Below are 19801 nucleotides of genomic sequence, written 5' to 3'. Positions count from 1 at the left end.
CCAGTTGATCCTGTAGTTCATGATCCCAGGGGTCTTCTGGTAGCAGCTACAGTTATCAAAAGTGAAGAGCACTCTGACAGCACCTCGGTCAGGAGCAAGGGCTGAAGAGGGCAGTGCCCAGTGCAACATTTACTTCCCAAGGGCAGAGTGGCAGCTGGCTCAGGGAGGGACTGGAGCTGAGAAGCAGGGTGGGCATCCTTCTCAGAGCAGCCTCTTCCAAAGTGTATTCTCCCAACTTTCCCATCTCCCCCAGCCTCACTTTTCTATAAAGTTTCCACTGAGACACACAGCACAGACTGTGGCTAAAATTGTTCCCATCTGTGACAGAGGCATATTTACTCAACAGAATAATAACTATTCTGATGCTGGTGTTGCAGCAATCAATGTAGGTCAGAGGACACACAATGAAAAATCTTGTGTGGCCTAACTCAGAAATTCACAATTAGGCCAGTGGAGTTTTAAGATACAGAAATATCTACCAATTTTTAAAACTTTTCTGCTTGCTCTTGGGTTCAAATGTACTAAATGTGAATAACTTTTTTAAATGAAAAGTAATAAAAGAAAGAAAAAGAGGAAAGAACGAAGTTCCTCCACTGCATGCTCCATTCACTTTAGGAGGGGTTAATGTATAAGCCCAGCGGGGAGCACCATTTTCTATAAATGCTAAAATTATCTCACCATGCAGTCTGAGAAGAAAAACGCAACAGAAAAAAAATTTTTAAGCCCACACTCCTACGAGCAGAGGAGGAAGTGGGAGCGTAAGCGTGACTCCTGCCTTTCTGCCTCTAGCAGGGGCTAGAGGCACCTGCCAACCAAGGACCCAAAGCTGCTGGAGGGTCAGCCGTCAGGACTCTGCATTTTACAACATAAAAGTCAGGTTAAGCATCAGACCAGAAAGAGCCTACCCTCCCCCCTTTCTGGTTGTTCCCCATAGTTCACCCTACACAACTAGACTTGATTAGAAACAACTTCCAGCACAGCCTCACTGGCTCTTTTGGAACCAGGAAAAGGTGAGAAAAATCCCAGAATAAGAATTTTAGAACTGAAAGGATCGTTTACCTTAGAAATAAGGAAACTGAGGCCTGAAGCAGATGAGCTTGCCCACAATCACACACCCAGGGCTGAGACGCCCCCAAAGGCATCCCTCTCTCCTCTGCCACGCGGCTCAGAGCTGTCCTCCGCTGCTCCTGCCCCACTGGTTCCTTTCTCTTCTCTGACGCACCTCGTTTCTTCCAGCCTCAAGGACCTTGAATATACCACTCCCTTAACTTGCATAACTTCCCCCCACCATCCCTACCTTCATCTTGGCTGCACCTCTCTCACGTTTTAGTTCTTAAATGTCATTCCTTCAGGGTCATCCACTCTTGACGCTCCAAATTAGGTTAGTCTCCCTGATGGACATTGTCATGGGACAATTCCTTTTCATAAACAGTCATTTTTAAATATATCTCTCTTCCTAGACCTAAGAGCTCCAAGAACATTGGAACCAATATGTTCTGGTTCATCCTTATAAGCCCTTACATATAAGCCCTTATAAGTAACGGCTCAGGACCCGGAAGAAGGTAAACACTCATTAAATATTTATAAATAAATTTAATAAATATTTACTACATGTTGGATACTGCTTTGAGGGTAATACATATACTATTCGTTATTTACTTAATTTATTCCTCTGAACTCCATGAGATAGGCAATAGTAATATTTCTATTTTATAGATGTAGAAACAGAGGCACAGAGCAGTTCAGGGACTTCACCAAGATCACACAGCTCATAAGTGGAAGAGTCGTGGCCCTGGGTAACATTTATGGTAGTTGCTTCATAAAGGGTCAATGGAGACCTGCATGAGAACTTAGTGCTTGGAACGGTTTTTAAAGAACAAGCTATGAGAATAGTGGGCCCTGATATGGGACACTAGATGAGCATTTTCCAAAAGAATATGTTAACAGACTTTCTATTAGTCATCTTTCATGCTCCAGCAGCAACAATCTCCAGAGCCTCATGAAATGTTTGTTTCTTGCTCATGTTGAATGCTGGCTGTGACTCTGCTGCAGGTCTTTAATCTGGGCCCCGGGCCGGGGCAGCGCCCCTATCTGAACCACGCTGTTTTCACAGATGGGAACGGAGAGATGGTGACACCACGCAGAGGCTCCTAGAGCTTCAGCCAGCAGCAGCACAGGTCATTACCACTTACATTAAATTAAAAGCCCCAGGCTCCTTATTTTCTTTCCCTAAGTTCCCCAGGGCATTAGAAGCAACCAACCACCTCCATTCAACTCCTTATCTTCACTAAAGTGTTCTATGGCAGCACATACTTGGTCCCTCAGAGTCTTGTCTCCTCTAGGCACTTGATGGCAGGGATCTAAAGCTGATAATCTGAGTAGCTCTCTGCCCCTGCACACCATGCGCTACCAGTTGAATCCTTTCTACAATTCTTCGTAGCTTTTTAGTCTTCTCTTCATATAATGCTTTTACTCTTTCAATCCTCTCCTAAACAAAAATCCTCTTAAGGATCTGGACCCAAATTCTCATAGAGGTACGGTGGAGAGAACTCCCTATCTTTCTTTTGAGAGAAGGGATGATGTAGAAGGAACACAAACTGTCCCACAGTTTTACTGTTTAAATGCTACCGCCCTGTCTCACAAAGAACGTTAACTTCCATTTGCCTCAGGCACTTTACATGCAGTAACTCATGATTCGTTATGTCTCTGGATGTTAGGTATGATTATCTCATTTTACAGGTAGCAAATATTAGACACCTGGAGATTAAATTCCCTGCCTAAGGTTTCGTAGCCAACAGCAGAACCAGGACAAGATCCCTCCTGATGTTCTGCCCTTTGCATAGAAAGGCTCATCTAGGCTTTCTGATGATCTTGAGCTAAAGTTAAGACAGAGCCAGAGTAAACATCAACTCCTCTCTCCCCTGACATACGCAAATGCATACATCCACACATACTAAATATATATATATGTATATGTATATATATATATATATATTTTTTTTTTTTTTTTTTTTGCGGTACGCAGGCCTCTCGCTGTTGTGGCCTCTTCCGTTGCAGAGCACAGGCTCCGGACGCGCGGGCTCAGCGGCCATGGCTCACAGGCCCAGCCGCTCCGTGGCATATGGGATCTTCCCGGACCGGGGCACGAACCTGTGTCCCCTGCATCGGCAGGCGGACTCTCAACCACTGCGCCACCAGGGAAGCCCACTAAATATATTTTATATGTGTGTGTTTTATATAAAATACACACATACAAACATATGTACAAAATACCAACTCGGAACGGGGGGAAATGTTCCTGAACTGTCGAGTACATACTGACTGCTGAACTGAGAGAACTCTACTTATTTGATAAATTATTAAATACTGTGCAGCACTTCTTCAGGAAAACAGACAATAGGGAACTTCAGTCAGGTCTCATCCCTGCTTGAGATGGAACCCTAACAATGGCTAGGAATATAAATATTAAATAAGGAAGGAACACTTAATGGTTGGTGCTCTATTTTATCATTTCTCCTAACTCTGACACTTTCCTTTTATTGCACACAACATGATCACTCATTCTGTTGAATAGAATGAATGTTCCTATTGTCAGCTCTCTGTTTTGCTACTGCAAATCCTTGGCAAAATTGCCCATTTCATTTTTTATCCCCTGTAGATCTTCCTGCCCTCAAGGAAGCAGCTTTAAAGCAGTGTGAGTTCCAGAGCCAAGCGTGACAACCCAGCAGTCTCAAGATGAAGTCTCAAGTCAGCAGACAAGGCTGCCTGCAGTAGCGGGGCTGACTTTTTCAGGAAAAGGACTGCCCGAAGCCCTATGGAGGCCCACTCGGTCCCACAGGCAGGAAGCAGTCAGAGCTCTGTCTCTGCGAATGGCTACACAACAAGTACTATCCTTTCCATCATCACCCTCAGAGAGGACTCAAGTGCAAGGCTCTGGAAGACTCAGTGTGGGTGTGCGGAGTCGCTCTAAATGGGATGCCTCCAGTGTCTATCTTGATCACGGTGTCAGTGACAATGCCTGACTGGGTTCTCCTCCTGACTCCTCCTGAATCTCACCTGCTAGGGAGGCTGAAATGAAACTCAGGTGAGCACACACCAGTCCTAATGGAATGTTGGTCTGAGTCCCTCCCTTTGTGCCATTTTAGTGGGCAAGGTTGGAGGGAAACCTTATAACTGGTCCATTCATTCATCGTTTAAACGTTTTCTGGGTATAGACTCTGGCCCCACATGAGGCTCTGGTGATACAAAGCTGAAGATCACGGTGGTGTCTGCCCTGGAGGAATCACAGAGTCTCCAGAAGGAGGTCTCAGGAGTGTAACTGTGATGACTCCATCCCCAGAGCCACCTTGATGCCATTCACAGGGCCGTAGGCCAGGCCAAGTGGAAGGCACCCAACGTTTAAACATCGTCCCCCAAATACCTCCCACAAAGCCCCTTTAGCCAGCAATTAGCTCTCTGGGTTCCTGCTCTCACGCGGTTTCTAAAGAAGTGTGAGAAACAGGGGATGTTCACCCCGTTCCCTTGAGTTTCTGAGGTAACACATGCCATTCCTTACTAGCCCCTGGCCTACCTTCCACTGTTTGCCCCTCTGAACTCCTCTCCAGTGTTTTAGATACTTGTTTTGCAGATGCTGGAAACACAGAGGATACCTTCCATCAACTCGAAGAGGTCTGTCTTCATACTTCCTCATGCAGAGCAGTTATTCTACTTCCCAGATTTCCCCCTAACCCCTTCAGGCTGTGGACCCATGGGGTGTTCAGTGTTTTTCAACAGCAATGCCAGGTGTGACTCTGGCATTTATGACTGCCAGCATTTTCAGAGTGGATGGATGCCAGAGACACACTCCCGGAGCACTTTTAGTCAACGGGGTAGTGCCTCCTGTGAGATGTGATGAGTGCCTCTGATCCTTTAGAGCTGATCCACCAGGAGGACAAATGCTCAGGCTGCACTCTGCTGTTCCTTGCTTGCAGTGACTTTGACATGCTGTATGGGGCACAAGTAGGAATGTTTCCCTGAAGTTATTTAAAACCCTACAGGTGCCAAGCTTGCCAAATCATAAATTTAGGAAATTGCATTCTGTTAGACTAAGTCCTTCCCTTAGCACTTTAGTCACCTAGTTATCCTTCAATTTCTTTCCTACAAACACTTGGCCCAGGTCCCGAGGTTCATCCCATACCTATGTGTCTCCTCAGTACATAAAAGAGATTCAGGAAAGGAGAGGGAACAATAAAATTTCAGGTTTACTGGCACAGTAAGTGAAGTAATCCCCCTATGCATACACTTTTCTTACAGGAAGCTCACTTACTCAACCTTTCCATTCACCTGCCTGATGAGATCTATACAAATATTTTAAGAGGGTAATTTGGAAGACTTGCAAGAGTACAAGTTGTTCAAGCTGCAGCATTAGTCTCTGTTGTTTGCTTTAGGTTTAGCTCATTTACACAAGTGAATAACTAACTGTCTGTTGCTTAATCAGATCAATCAAGACTCATTTAAACTACTTGCTAACAGTCCTCTTCTATATACCAGCAGTCTTCAATTGTTTTTGCTTACAATTCCCCCAAAAGAGTTTTGGAAAACTGTACCTTTCCTTGCATATGTTAAAGTTAACCCTTATAAATTTTATTTTTTAATTTTAAGATTGGAAAAAAAAAAGTAAAGGAAACCCTTTTCCAGCATAGAATTCCAGGATATAATTATATGCGTGCTTTAAGTATATTTGTCAAACTTTGGGACTGCAAATGAAGCCAAATTTATGTGAAATGTCAGCCATATATATAACCTGACAGACAAAGGTGGTCCTTGTTATCAAACCAATCTGCCAAAACAGATTTAGTTTCTATCAGAAAAAGACTGAATTCATTTTTTAAAATAAAATAAATGTATTAATATGCATCCCCATATCAAGCACCTCATTTCTGAATTCTAATTCTAAGAGGCAATCTTGAGTGTATTAGGGTAAAATATAGGTACAACGATATAATGACTTAAACGTAACAGGAATTTGTTTCTGGCTCACATAACAGTATTGGGCTGGAAAACAGTTCACTGGGCTAACATTCCTCCACAGTCATTTAGGGACAAAAGCGCTGCCATCTCAACGTTTGGGTTCCGGGGTCTCTCTCTGGGTCAACTCCTTTCCAGAAAACAGTAAGGAGGAGGACAGATGGGGGTATTTAGAAGCCAAGCCTGGGAGTCACCCATCATTTTCCTCCCATACCTTTGGCTGAGCTCCTTCCTGCAAGGGAGGCTGTGACGTGGACTAGCTGTGGCCCAAGGAAGAGAAGACCATGGATTTCAGTGAGCAGCTAGTAGATAACGTCACAACCTTTGCAATAAATTTATGACCTAAGCGAAATAATGTGCTATTCTCTTCAGTATTTATTACCTAATCTGTCTTTGCTTTGGTCTCTGAACACTTGCCCTCAGAATCGGCCCCTTTGTTCACCTATCTGAGAGTAATTCATTTATTCTGTAAAGCAAAAGGGGTGGTGAGAAAGGAGAACCAGAAGCTCCTTCCAAGGTTCTCTCTCCTTCACACCAATATGAGGAAACAGGATGTACAAAAGTCCAGGATCTGGAAGTTCATCCTCAAAGAACTATCACTGCATTGTACCTCTGAGACAGTGCTCACATAACCCTAGGGTACATGGACCCCAGTCTGAGAATCACTGATGTATAAAGTATTAGAAAACATAGAGGATCACAGAATTCTAAAGTGCAAAGTACTCGCGCATTTTACAGAGGTGAAAAGTGAGCTAGAGGGAAGATGTCCAAAGTCACTCTTAAAGAGGTTAATGCACATATTCTTTGCTCCAGCAAACTTATTTTTGCCTTTGGTATAAATGGATATTCTAGCTTTCTACTGCATGTTGTGCAGAAAGGAACTAACATAACAGGCCTGTGACTGCTATCCTTTGAGAGTCCTGCTGACAAGGTTGGCCCCTGGAAGGTGTCTGGGAACTTGAATTTCGGGAGAATTCCCTCCATCTCCTGAAAAGAATGGCTCACGGTGCCTAGACTGCACAGTACAAACAATATGGTTTATGCCGAACAATTGCTTCCCTTCTGGGATTCTGGAATTGTGATACGTGCTAGGCAGAGGGTGCCTATGTGATCAGTTTCGAGTAAAAACTCTGGGCACCGACTCTCTAACGAGCCTCTCTGGTTGGCAACATTCTACATGTATTGTCATAACTCATTCCAGGGGGAATTAAGGAGCACTGTGTGCCTCCCTGGGTGAGAACTCTGGAAGCTTGCAGCTGGTTTCCTCCAGTCTCCGCCCCATGTGCCTTTTTTTCCCTTTGCTGAGTTTACTTGGTGTAATCACAGCTGTGAGAACAACTGTATGCTGAGTGCTGTGAGTTCTCGTGAATCACCGAACCTGGGAGTGGTTTGGGGACCGCCAACACACATAGAAATTAGGTTTGACAGAAAAGAATACATTGACCTCAGGATACTAAGAACATAGTAAGTAATAAAAGAAATTTCAGTACATTTTAAATTTATTTTTTGCATATGGAACCTCTAGAAAAGGGTGAAGGCAATTTATATTCGACTTACTTAAGCTACATACTTTTAAAATGACAGATGAAAATAATTTAAAATACAGATATTGGTCTTAGTTAGCAAGCAAAACAAGGATTCCCTGAAAATTACTACCAAAGACATCAGAAGAGAACCTTCCATATTGAACCATTAAGGAGAAAATGAATATGGAATTCTGAACATTACTAAGAAAAAAATGTGTCCAGAATTGAAAGAGAGAGACAGAGAGAGAGAGAGAGAGAGAGAGAGAGTGAGGGAGGGAGGGAGGGAGGGAGGGGGGACTCAGGGTGTCTGTGTTGAAGACAAAGGGAGGAAACCAATGAACACTCTCTCTGCCGTAAGCTGGTCCCATACCCCTCCTACTGGGGTCACTAGACAAAATCCATATAAAAGACCAAGGTGTTCAAATAACATTTTCCCTAATTTTATATTGTACTTTTTTTCCTTTGATTTTTTACAAGCAATACAAAGCTTCTTGCAGAAAAGCTCCAAAGTACACAATAGTATGTATAAAATTATTTTTAATCACCCAATATCCTGCCATCCACAGGCAAGCACAATATGGCATTCAAGTCATTTCCCTGTTCATTAAAAAAAATAATAATTGGGAAACATTCTGTATGCGTAATTTCTCTTAAATTTCCTCCTCATCAAAGTATGGTTATGAAAAAATTATTAGTGACATGGATTAAACAGGCCTGTTGAAGACCTTTTTTCTTCCTTTAACTCTACTAAACATACTCAGATGTCCCTGAGCCCAAGTATCTACTTAGAACCTGAGAAACCCAAGGTGAGAACGTGCCTACGTGCTGCCATGGCTCAGGATGACATTTGACCAAGATACAGAAATGAACACTGAGTACAGATGCTTTTCTCCCTAGAGTGACTGGTCTGGCTGAAAATGTGGACCACACCCTGTGTTGCCTTGATGAGCTGACTTCTCATACAGCTGGGGTCCAGGGCACAGCGATGAGAGACTCAGGAGTCGTGATGCCGTTTAAAGGTGTTCCTGTGAGTCACAGAGCATCGTTTTCTCCATTTGGTACTTTTGCACCACATCACATTCCAGAAGCAGTACAGGCAGCACAGTGGTTGGGATTAAGCTGAGTGGCTGAACACACTCAAATAACCAAACTCCTCTTAGCCTCGGTTTTATCAAATATAAAATGGAAACAATGATATCAACCTCAAAGAGTTATTGTAGGATCACCTAGATAATGCCTGGCACAGAGCAGCCAAAATGAAAAAGAATATTCAACACAAGAACATTGGTATATCTTGCTAACACTAAAATACAGTAAGCTACCCTGTTTCAGGTTTACTAATTTTTAGCGCACGCACAGGGGGTGGGGGTGAGGACAGCTTTTAGTTACCTCCAAAGCAATGCAAATCAAACGACAAAGACTAATCCAAGAGCTGAGCTATGCAACCAACATGTTGAATTCACCAGATTGTAGGTGTTCCACTCTGAATGCTAACAACCTGTCTTCCTACAGCATGTGTGACAATATGAGCCTCAACAACAGGTCCATTCTCAATGTCTGTCACCTCAGTTTCCACATCTGTTTTCAAAAACATATATCACCCAGACAGAACTTTGATGAATGAGTGATAGTTGCACCAAAACTCAAAATGTTCAGCTGCTTTGATGTGCTGCCAGAAGGCAGGGGTCAGGCTGAGAGATACAAAGTGGATTCCCCAGGAAACAAGCCTCTGGCCTGTGCTGTGCGGCAGGATTAACTGCTCGACTTCTGAAAGTCCCATTAAAATGCCTCCATGCTACGAGAGCTGACCCCAGGATGTACCAAAACCATTAACTCAATGCACCTTGGAAAGATTTTGATTCCAATCACAATTTGTCAGGCTATAATAGGATATATGTTAGGCTCAATTACAAAAGAAAAGAGAAATTCCAGGATAGGGAAAGTACACTAGTCCAAAGAAGTAGCTTGGGACTTCCCTGGTGGCACAGTGGTTAAGAATCCGCCTGCCAATGCAGGGGACACGGGTTCAAGCCCTGGTCCGGGAAGATCCCACATGCCGCAGAGCAACTAAGCCCGTGTGCCACAACTACTGAGCCTGCACTCTAGAGCCTGCAAGCCACAACTACTGAAGCCCACGTGCCATAACTACTGAAGCCCGTGCGCCTAGAGCCCGTGCTCCGCAACAAGAGAAGCCACCGCAATGAGAAGCCCGCGCACCGCAACAAAGAGTAGCCCCCGCTCACCACACCTAGAGAAAGGCTGCGCGAAGCGACGAAGACCCAACGCAGCCAAAAATAAATAAATAAATGAATGAATGAAATAAAAAGAAGTAGCTTTAACCACACATTAGGGCAACAAACAAATCTTAAAATAACTGAACACAAAGTCCCAAAGTTCCAGGGAAAAATGACAGGTGACATTTTATCTGAGGAAAAAATCCATGGATATTAGACTCCAGCAGGAGCTCAGGCTATTGTGTCCCCATCCTGGAGCTGATGCTGACTATCCCCATCTAGGATGAGAACCAACTTAAACAAGATTTGGGGGGTGGGGTGCCCACACAACTGTCTCCTTCCTACTGAACTGCAGTTTTCACAGTGAGCCTTCATTATTATTGCTGGTGTAGTTCTGTGTCTACATTCCCAGCCTACCCTAAAAAATTCAGTATATGCTAAGTTTCAAAAGTCTAATATACCAGACATTAATGAATTTTAGGGCAAACAGCAAGGGCTTTAGTGTGATACAGATCAATTTAATCCCAGCTCAACCACTTCCCACATGTATATCTTAAATGAATAGTCATATATCTCAATTTCCTTAAAACCATCTGCATTTCCAGTAAAAATGGGCTGGAATAATGCTTAGCATAAAATGTTACAAAAGCAAGAACTTTGGGCTTTTGTCGTTGCTGTTTTTACTGTTTTTCGTTTCAGTAGGGTGCCCACAACAGGCATGGCAAAGAGGGAACTGAAATCCTAAACACATTCAGAACTGTTGAGGACCACAAGGGTGAGGCACATGATGGCAGTGGCACAGCACCCAGTGCGGGGCACACACATGGTAGATGTCGGTTCCATCCCACAGGCTGTGTTGCTGACTGCACATTTCCATGAGTGGGGACAAGTGAGGGTTGACTTATTTTAAGAATACTAACAAGACAAATCACTGCCCCCAAGAGTTAATTTATCCCCCAAATAAAAAACTTTCAAAAAGACTAAATAAAATATCTAAGAGAAAGGTTATCTCTTTAATTTCTCCAGCAGCTAGCTTATCCATCCCGATAAGTCAGGTCAAACCAACTGAACAGGTCAGCTGAATCTTTTACTAAAGTATTAAAAAATTCAGCATACACAGAAAGAATTACAACTAACTTCCTACGTGCAAAGAGCTAAGCTCTGGGATCTATTTTGGGGGACACTGACAAGGCACCTGAATGTAGAGTTGTTCGGCTGACCATCTGCTCAGTCCATATCACGCTCACCCATCAGAGCTGGGGTGCTTTCCTCCAGGGTGCTTGAGGAGAAAATTGTTTCATATCCCTTCCTTTGCTCAAGAAAGGGGGGATTCTGTTGACCACCTCATATATAAAAAGGAAGGAGACCATCATTCTCAAGGATGCAAATCACCCATTCACCATATATGGTAGAAGATTTTGTCAGAGGTTCTAAGACCTCTGTAAACTCCCAAATTCATGAGAAGCAATAGAGCACATACGTCTCCATGTAGAACATAACATGTGTTCTGACATACAGAGGTGACAAGGTTGTGTCTACATGTCGACACTAGATGGTCAGCTAGGCTCACTCACCAATGCCTTAGACAACAGCCACAGAAGTCTCGGCAAAACTACTAACTACAATGATCTGGCCTTTTAAGGTTATTCTCAAATAAATAAAATTACAAAGGGTGGACAGGTGAAATGTTAATATTGAGTTTAATACAGTGCCTGGCATGCTTCAAAAGAACCAGAATTGTTTTATAATATAAAGGTTATAATCGCTTATATGTGGAACCTAAAAAAAATGATACAAATGAACTTAGTTACAAAACAGAAACAGACTCACAGACTTAGAGAACAAACTTATGGTTACCAGGAGGAAAGGGTGGTGGAGGGTGGGTGGTGGGTAGGGATAGACTGGGAGTGTGGGATTGACATGTACACACTGCTGTATTTAAAATAAAATGCCTTTCCATAAAAAAGAAAAAAGAAAATAGAGATAAAAAGAAATGTATAAAAGCATTTTTAAAAACCAATAAACCTCAAAAAAGATTACTGGGGACTTTTCCAAGACTTGCTCACAAGCATAAAAATAAAGTGGTCAAACCTTAATTGTACATAACTTTCCCTAACCAAAGTTTTCATTCTGGTCAAGTTTCAAGAACAGTGGATATAAAAATTGCTTATGCATTAAAAGATTCAGATGTTAGGGAATAAACGCAACAATGACATCTTTCTCCGCTCTTATAAAGTGAGCTGCACTGCAATCTTTTCATCTGAAGGCAAGATTAGTTTGCAGTTCTGCAGATAGTAAATTCCTATCTAGAGCTGTCTTTTTTAGAAGCTGTCAGTGTTAAAATGCTGTTTCTGGTTAACAAAACCCATGTGCCCACATCACGGTGAGTTAGAGTTCTGAGACACCTGCCACTAGTGGAATTTATTTAGATGATAGATTTACGTCTCTATGTACCTCTCTGAGGCTTTTAGCTGTCTCTGGCATATCAACTGTTTGTCAAAGCCTTCCAACACATCTGACACGAGGCAAGAGTGAACTGGAGGTTGACGGGCCCTGCAAGGCTAATGGCACTGTGTGAGAATATTTTTACATTTAATTTAAGCATACTTCCCCCACTCTCTTGCAACCTATTTCTCCCAAGGACTTAAATAACCCAGACATCATCTTATACTACTGCACACATTTAAAGTCCTCTGAAATGGAAAATGGAAAAAAATGAAAACCAGATAATATACCTGAACTGTGAAGATGGTTTTCATGGAAAATCCTGCCAACATTTAACTTCTGCACATCAGTGTTTGTTTTCAGCCTTTGGGAAGATCAGAAAGCTACCTGACTCCAAGGTGAATATAACTTAGTAGGAAAGAGCATGGGAGATGGGTCAGGAGGCCAGGTTTAACATAGCTCTTCAGTTATAATCTATAAAACATAACCATTTTAAACCTCTGATTTCTCATCTATTAAATAAAAGTTGACCTCATCACTTCATGACAGTTAACTATCGAAACTTATTCAGTGCCAGCCATTGTGCAAATGTAACAAATATCTCATTTAGCCCTCAATGAGATAAAGATTATTATGATGAAGCAGGAGAAACTAAAATTAGTACCTTTCTCAGGACTGATTTTGGCAGTAAGATTTCAGCTATGGAAGTAGCAACCTGAGATCAGAACTTTCTGAATGGAGGGAGATTTATATGAAAAGCCTTTAGAGCAGAAGGCGTGGACATCTTTCTGTGGCCTGGGATGAGGGCCGTCATGGACTCCAGTTCTCACTTCCCCAAACACTCCCCTTTCTACTGTCACCCACATTCTTTCCTTTCACTTCCTCTCCTCCCAGTTTTCTTCACCACATTTCCCCTCTCCCCATACCACTGAGTTCTCATTAGCATCCATAGTCAATCTAGTAACATTAAAAATATGGTTTTACAACCCAATCCAAAAATGGGCAGAAGACCTAAATAGACATTTCTCCAAAGAAGACATACAGATGGCCAAAAAGCACATGAAAAGCTGCTCAACATCACTAATTATTAGAGAAATGCAAATCAAAACTATAATGAGGTATCACCTCACACCAGTTAGAATGGGCATCATCAGAAAACCTACAAACAACAAATGCTGCAGAGGGTGTGGAGAAGAGGAAACCCTCTTGCACTGTTGGTGGGAATGTAAATTGATACAGCCACTATGGAGAACAGTATGGAGGTTCCTTAAAAAACTAAAAATAGAATTACCATATGATCCAGCCATCCCACTACTGGGCATATACCAAGAGAAAACCATAATTCAAAGACACATGCACCCCAATGTTCATTTCAGCACTATTTACAATAGCCAGGTCATGGAAGCAACCTAAATGCCCATCGACAGACGAATGGATAAAGAAGTTGTGGTACATATATACAATGGAATATTACTCAGCCATAAAAAGGAAAGAAATTGAGTCATTTGTTGAGACGTGGATGGACCTAGAGACTGTCATACAGAGTGAAGTAAGTCAGAAAGAGAAAAACAAATATTGTATATTAACGCATGTATGTGGAACCTAGAAAAATGGTACAGATGAACCGGTTTGCAGGGCAGATGTTGAGACACAGATGTAGAGAACAGACGTGTGGACACCATGGGGGGAAAACCGCGGTGGGGTGGGGATGGTGGTGTGCTGAATTGGGCGATTGGGATTGACCTGTATACACTGATGTGTATAAAATTGATGACTAGTAAGAACCTGCAGTATAAAAAAACAAACAAACAAAACAACTAATACTAAACTTTCTTTGGGTTATTTGTATGGAAATATGTTAATATAAATGTTTCAGACATTACATGAAATTTCTAAAAATCTTATATGTTCTGGTATAATGTTATAAGTCATAATTCTAGTTATTTTAAAATGTATATCTCAGAAATAACTAAATTTCCTTGTCAATTGCATTATTATGAACTTTCATCAAATCTTTAACCATGGTCATTTTTAAGTCTTTTGTCATTTACAGACAGTTCTGGGTGTACTCTGATGCTTTTGCAAAAATGTTCCTATAAAAGGGTTTCAGGGCTTCCCTGGTGGTGCAGTGGTTGAGAATCTGCCTGCCAATGCAGGGGACACGGGTTCGAGCCCTGGTCTGGGAGGATCCCACATGCCGTGGAGCGACTAGGCCTGTGAGCCACAGCTACTGAGCCTGCAAGTCTGGAGCCTTTGCTCCGCAAACAAGAGAGGCCGCGATAGTGAGAGGCCTGCGCACCGCGATGAAGAGTGGCCCACGTTTGCCGCAACTAGAGAAAGCCCTCGCACAGAAACGAAGACCCAACACAGCAAAAATATATAAATAAATAAATAAATAAATAAGGGTTTCATCTTCAAGGAATTCATGGAGAAGACTCTGACAAGTACAGGTTTCTGGTAACTGACTATACTGCTGAATTGAATGAATAAGCATTTTCAGAACTCTAATGGAAAACTGATGAATTCATAAAAGTGCTAACAAAAGATCAAGATAAAAAAAATTAATAACATGGGACTGAGTGAACTGATGAGGATGATTATAATTTTTGTGACTTTCTGTTTGAATAAAAAAAAAAAATCCCAGAAGGACTCAGAGGCAAAAAATATACAAATCAATTTTCACTGCAAAGTAAAGGTGCTGTTACAGTGGAGGATTACTGGACTGAATGTCAATATTATGACATAGTATGAGTGTGTTTCGTGTTTGGTAATTGCAATCGTTGTTGCTTATGTTGTGGTCATCCATTTACAATGCTTGGTGTCAGTTTATTTATCTCTTGTAAAAATAAAATACAGTGTGTGTGTGTGTGTGTGTGTGTGTGTGTGTGTGTGTGTGAGAAAAATATATATGGTTTTATACTTAACGTTTTAATTGCGATGTAATTAACATGTAATAAAAGTCACCCTTTAATGTGTATACTTCCACAAATTTCGACAAAAGAATACAGTCACACAACCTCCACCACAAGTAAGATACACAACAGTTCCACCAGCACAAAAAATTCCCTTGTTCCCTCTGCAGTCAGCCTCTCCACCCGGCATGGTCCCTGGCACTAATCTGGATTCTGCCCTCAGAGGTTTATTTCTCACGAGAGTACAATATGAATGGGATTATGCAGTATGGAGCCTTTTGAGTCAGGCTTCTTTTAGCATGATGCATTTAAAAGTCATTCATGTTGATGGTATCAGTAGCTTGTTCCTACTGAGAAGTATTACACTGTATGGACGTACCATGGTTTGTTAATTCAGTCACCAGCTGAAAAACGTTGGGTTGGAGGCAGAGGGATGGGCTGGGAGTTTGGGGTTCATAGATGCAAACTATTACATTTAGAGTGGATAAACAAGGTCCCACTGAATAAGCACAGGGAATCATATCCAATCTCCTGGGATAAACCATAAAGGAGAAGAATACAGAAAAGAATGTATATATGTGTATAACTGAGTCACTTTGCTGTACAGCAGAAATTAACACAACATTGTAAATCAACTATACTTAATAAAAAAATAAAAATAAATAGAAAAAGAAAAACACTGGGTTGTTTCCAGATTTGGGTGATTATGAACAAGCCACTATAACTCTTACAAATTTTTGTGTGAACATAAATTTTCATTCCTGAGATAAATTCCTAGGAGTGGGATTGCTGGATGGTATGGTAAATTGTACGTGTACCTTAATATGAAACTACCAGACTGTTTCCAACATGGCTGTACCATTTTGCGTTCCCACCAGCAATGAAGAAGGGTTCCAGCTGCTACATATCACCATTGGTATCGTCAGTTTCATTGATTTTTAACTATTCCATAGATATGTAGCGGCACCACATTGTGGTTTTACTTGCTTTACCTAATGAATAATGTCATCAAGCATTCTGTCCTCTGGTGAAGGGTAAGATCAAATTTTTGCACAGTTTTAATAGAGTTCTTTTACACATGCTATAAACCATATACATTGCTGCTACTTTTGTTTTACCTCCCTTTTAACTGTTTCTGCAGAACCACATTTCCTTGCAATAAATGACAGCTATAAATGTGATAAGATTACATAGAACTAAAGGCACATACTGTACCAATGTCAATTTCTGGTTTTGATATTGTACTATAGTTACATAACATGTAACCAATAAGGGAAACTGGGTGAAGGGCACACAAGAATCTCTCTACTACCTTCACAACTTCCAGCGAATCTGTAATTATTTAAAAATCAAGAGATTTTTTTTAAAAATTAAACATTTGTGAACTTTATTGATACTTAATTATTTGTAATATTTTATATATGAGAAAATGTTCCAAGCGATAAAAGTAAACTTTAAAACAAACTCAATATTATTTATTAATTTACATTATTAATTAATTAATTATATATTATTGCTTTATTTTCATATCATTGTTACTGTAATGGTATTACTAGGGTAGTGTACTTATAATCACAACAATAAGAAGGAACATTTATTGAGCACTTACTATGGCCAGGCACTGGGTGAAGTACTCTAGATGCCTTATCTTATTTGATACTCACAACAACAAAAGAAAGTACTATTATTGTGATTCTAATTTTACAAATTGTTACTGAGAATGCAAAGAGTGAGCAAAGAGCTTCAGATAGAAACTGGGGGGACATAAACATTCAAGAGTTAGACAAAGGAAGAGGAACCTGCAAAGAAACCTGAGACCAAGAGGCCAAAGAGAGAGAAGGGATATCAAGGACAGCTGTCATGAAAATCAAGGACAGACTTCCAAAGAGGATGACATATTCTCAAGTAATTGGTATGTGGCAGAGCTGAGACATGAACCGAAGGTATCAGGCCCCAACACCCATATGCTTTATTATTGCATTCAGATGCTTTTACACTTGCAGCAAGTGACACACCTGAGGACCACTCAGCACCACCTTTATGCGGTTCAGGTGATTAAGTTCTATTCAAAAAAAAACACCGAACTTTAAAAATGCAGCCTGAAAAATTTCTGAGAGTGACATAGCAAAGGTGTGTGAAGCGTCATGAATGCTGGTAGGTTCATAGTAAGACCAAAGGAAAGGAAAAACATGACTACCCTTAAGACAGGGTTGATATTTTTATAAAACAGATTTTTGTATATGTGTCTGAGTAACATACATATATAGTATGCTACTGAACCACTCTCTTAATTATAACACAGTATGATAAAGCTATATCCTTCCAAGCTGTTTCCGCCATAGAAAAAAGTCAGGAATCATTACTCTACTATGTTAAACATGACCATTTCTGTGGAATGGCATGAAGCTAGAGATGATTTCATTTTGTATTTTATATACTTCAGTTTAAAAAAAAAAATTATGGCAGGCATTGCTTTTATAACTAAAATAACAGGTCTTTGAAAATAAAATTTTAAAATAAGGAACAAGAACCTTATAGGATCTATATATTAAAATTCTAACTTTAAATAAACAAGTCAAAGTTCAATAGTACAGTTTAGCCTTATCTGCTGTGGAGATGCCCTGCGCCTCATATGTCTCAGGCTGATAACCTGAACTCTGAGCTTGGCCTGTCATTTTCTTGGAACGTCTCTGAGAGAAATAGCATGTGATTAAGATGAACGCATCACGCTTGCTTGTTTGCTTTCCCCAGTGCAGGTGGGCTGTCACCCTCTGCACACACAGCAAGCTGAGGTTAAAAGGCTGTCATGTCTTATCTATGCAGACTGTACATTGCAATGGTGCCATAGCTGCGGGGCAGGGCCACCGAATCAGTGTGTGGCGAAGAGCACAGAAACAGTAATACTGTCACAGACAGGAAAGGGAGACTCAACAGTTCTAAGGCTATCACTAAGATAAAGGGAATTTTGAAATTAAATGGTGATTGCCCCTGTCAAAATGAGAAGGCTGAAAATGCGCATATATTAGCTGCTGGGCCTGCCAGGAAAAGCAGTGATTTTCCTGTTGCTGGCTTCTTCATTTTCTAATTATGAAAAGGGATTCTTAGAGAAACGGTACCTGAGAATTAGAAGTATTTAAATTTGATTGTTGTTTCTAAAAACATTTGGGCCACTGATCTCCCCCTTAGTTCTAAGTTGACCTGCCAACTAAAATATTCTGTAATGCTATATTATTATTTGAAAAATGTTTATGAATTGCTTTGAGAAACATAAGAAAAGGATAATACCAGAGGATAATTTTCTCTGGACAGCCTCTTCCTTGAGAAATTTTACAGCAAATTTCTGCAGCAGTATGAGTTTATACCTTTTATTGTGTATTATAAAAGAAGTAATAATAAAAACACAATAACTCAATTCTTTAAAGAAAAAAAATCCAAGATGTGGTATTTGAAACAGTACATATTATGAAGAATGTTTCATTATTCATAAGATATTTCATTTTGTTGTAAGCTATGAATAATTTGAAATTTTATGTTAACAATATACCACCATTTAAAATATTGTTTTTTGAAGATGCTTATTATTTATAAAATGATATCAAACTAATTTCATAATATCTGAAAAAACGTTTTCTTTTGATATTTTAACCTATTTGTTAGAAATTATCTACACTAGATAAATACCCTGACATTAGGAGACAGAAATGCTTATTATACCTCTCTGTAAAGAAATGCCTTAGAAGAATGCTTTAATCTAGCCCTTCCTGTCTGCCTTCCAAAACAACCAAAAACCCAAATGACATTCTTGGAAGATCTGTATCTAAATTCTTCCAGAATATAAACCTCACAAGAGGGATGACCCTGTCCACCTAATGCCACTTGTCACCAGGCACCAAACACTATGATCACCTCCATAAGTCTTTACTGAATAAAAAGATTGATAAATGAAAGAAATGCTCTTTATTCCGCAAGTTTCCTCAAAACCTTTAAAATGACGACAAGCTGGAATCCCCAAATGAACTAATGAAAGATGATTTTATGACATTTCAGGTATATGTTTTGTGGTAGAAATTACTCTAAGTAGATCCCCACAACTGTAAAGAAAGCTGTCACTCATTCAGTGCCCCCGCATCAACAGCTGTCAAGTATAAAGCTGTGACATCATCACAGCCGGGAAAAGACAACTGAATAGATCTGTGGATCATGATTTGTTTTTTGGTTTTTTTTTTTTAAGTACAGTGGCTGACTTATTACATTTCACACCACTTAAGAGTTTTTAGAATTAAATATGGGTCAACAACCACTAAACACATCAACAAGTGACACTCGTTGACATAAATCATACCAAATGGCCAGCATATTATAAGCTGCTATGACACTACCACTGCTTTCATAAATAAAAAATGAGAATTAAACTTTCATAGTTAAATATTTCACCAGACTAGATTGCAAATTTTGACACAGCCAATTTATCATTGTAAAAATCAGACGAGGCTCAGTCGGCTCTGGTCTGACAGCTCATTAGTCTATTAAAATTATACCTTTGCCAGGATGTCATGATTCTTTTACTGAAAAATATCTGCCATTTAGTGAAAAGATTTCACAATTTTTTTGCTTTGTCCAAAGAAAATAAGTGTTTAAAATTGATGAATTTTAAAAATCAATTATGAACAGATGGCTC

General features: G+C 40.4%; 1 protein-coding gene across 4 annotated transcripts in view; it reads right to left on the bottom strand.

The window, feature by feature from the left end:
- Positions 1 to 19801, bottom strand: part of KDM4C (lysine demethylase 4C) — a 409962-nt gene that overhangs the window by 112841 nt on the left and 277320 nt on the right. The gene's annotated exons all lie outside the window — the stretch shown is intronic.

The sequence above is a fragment of the Globicephala melas genome, chromosome 6 (genome assembly GCF_963455315.2).
Source record: "Globicephala melas chromosome 6, mGloMel1.2, whole genome shotgun sequence".
In the NCBI taxonomy this organism is placed as follows: domain Eukaryota; kingdom Metazoa; phylum Chordata; class Mammalia; order Artiodactyla; family Delphinidae; genus Globicephala; species Globicephala melas.
This window is presented reverse-complemented; position numbering and strand designations above follow the sequence as displayed.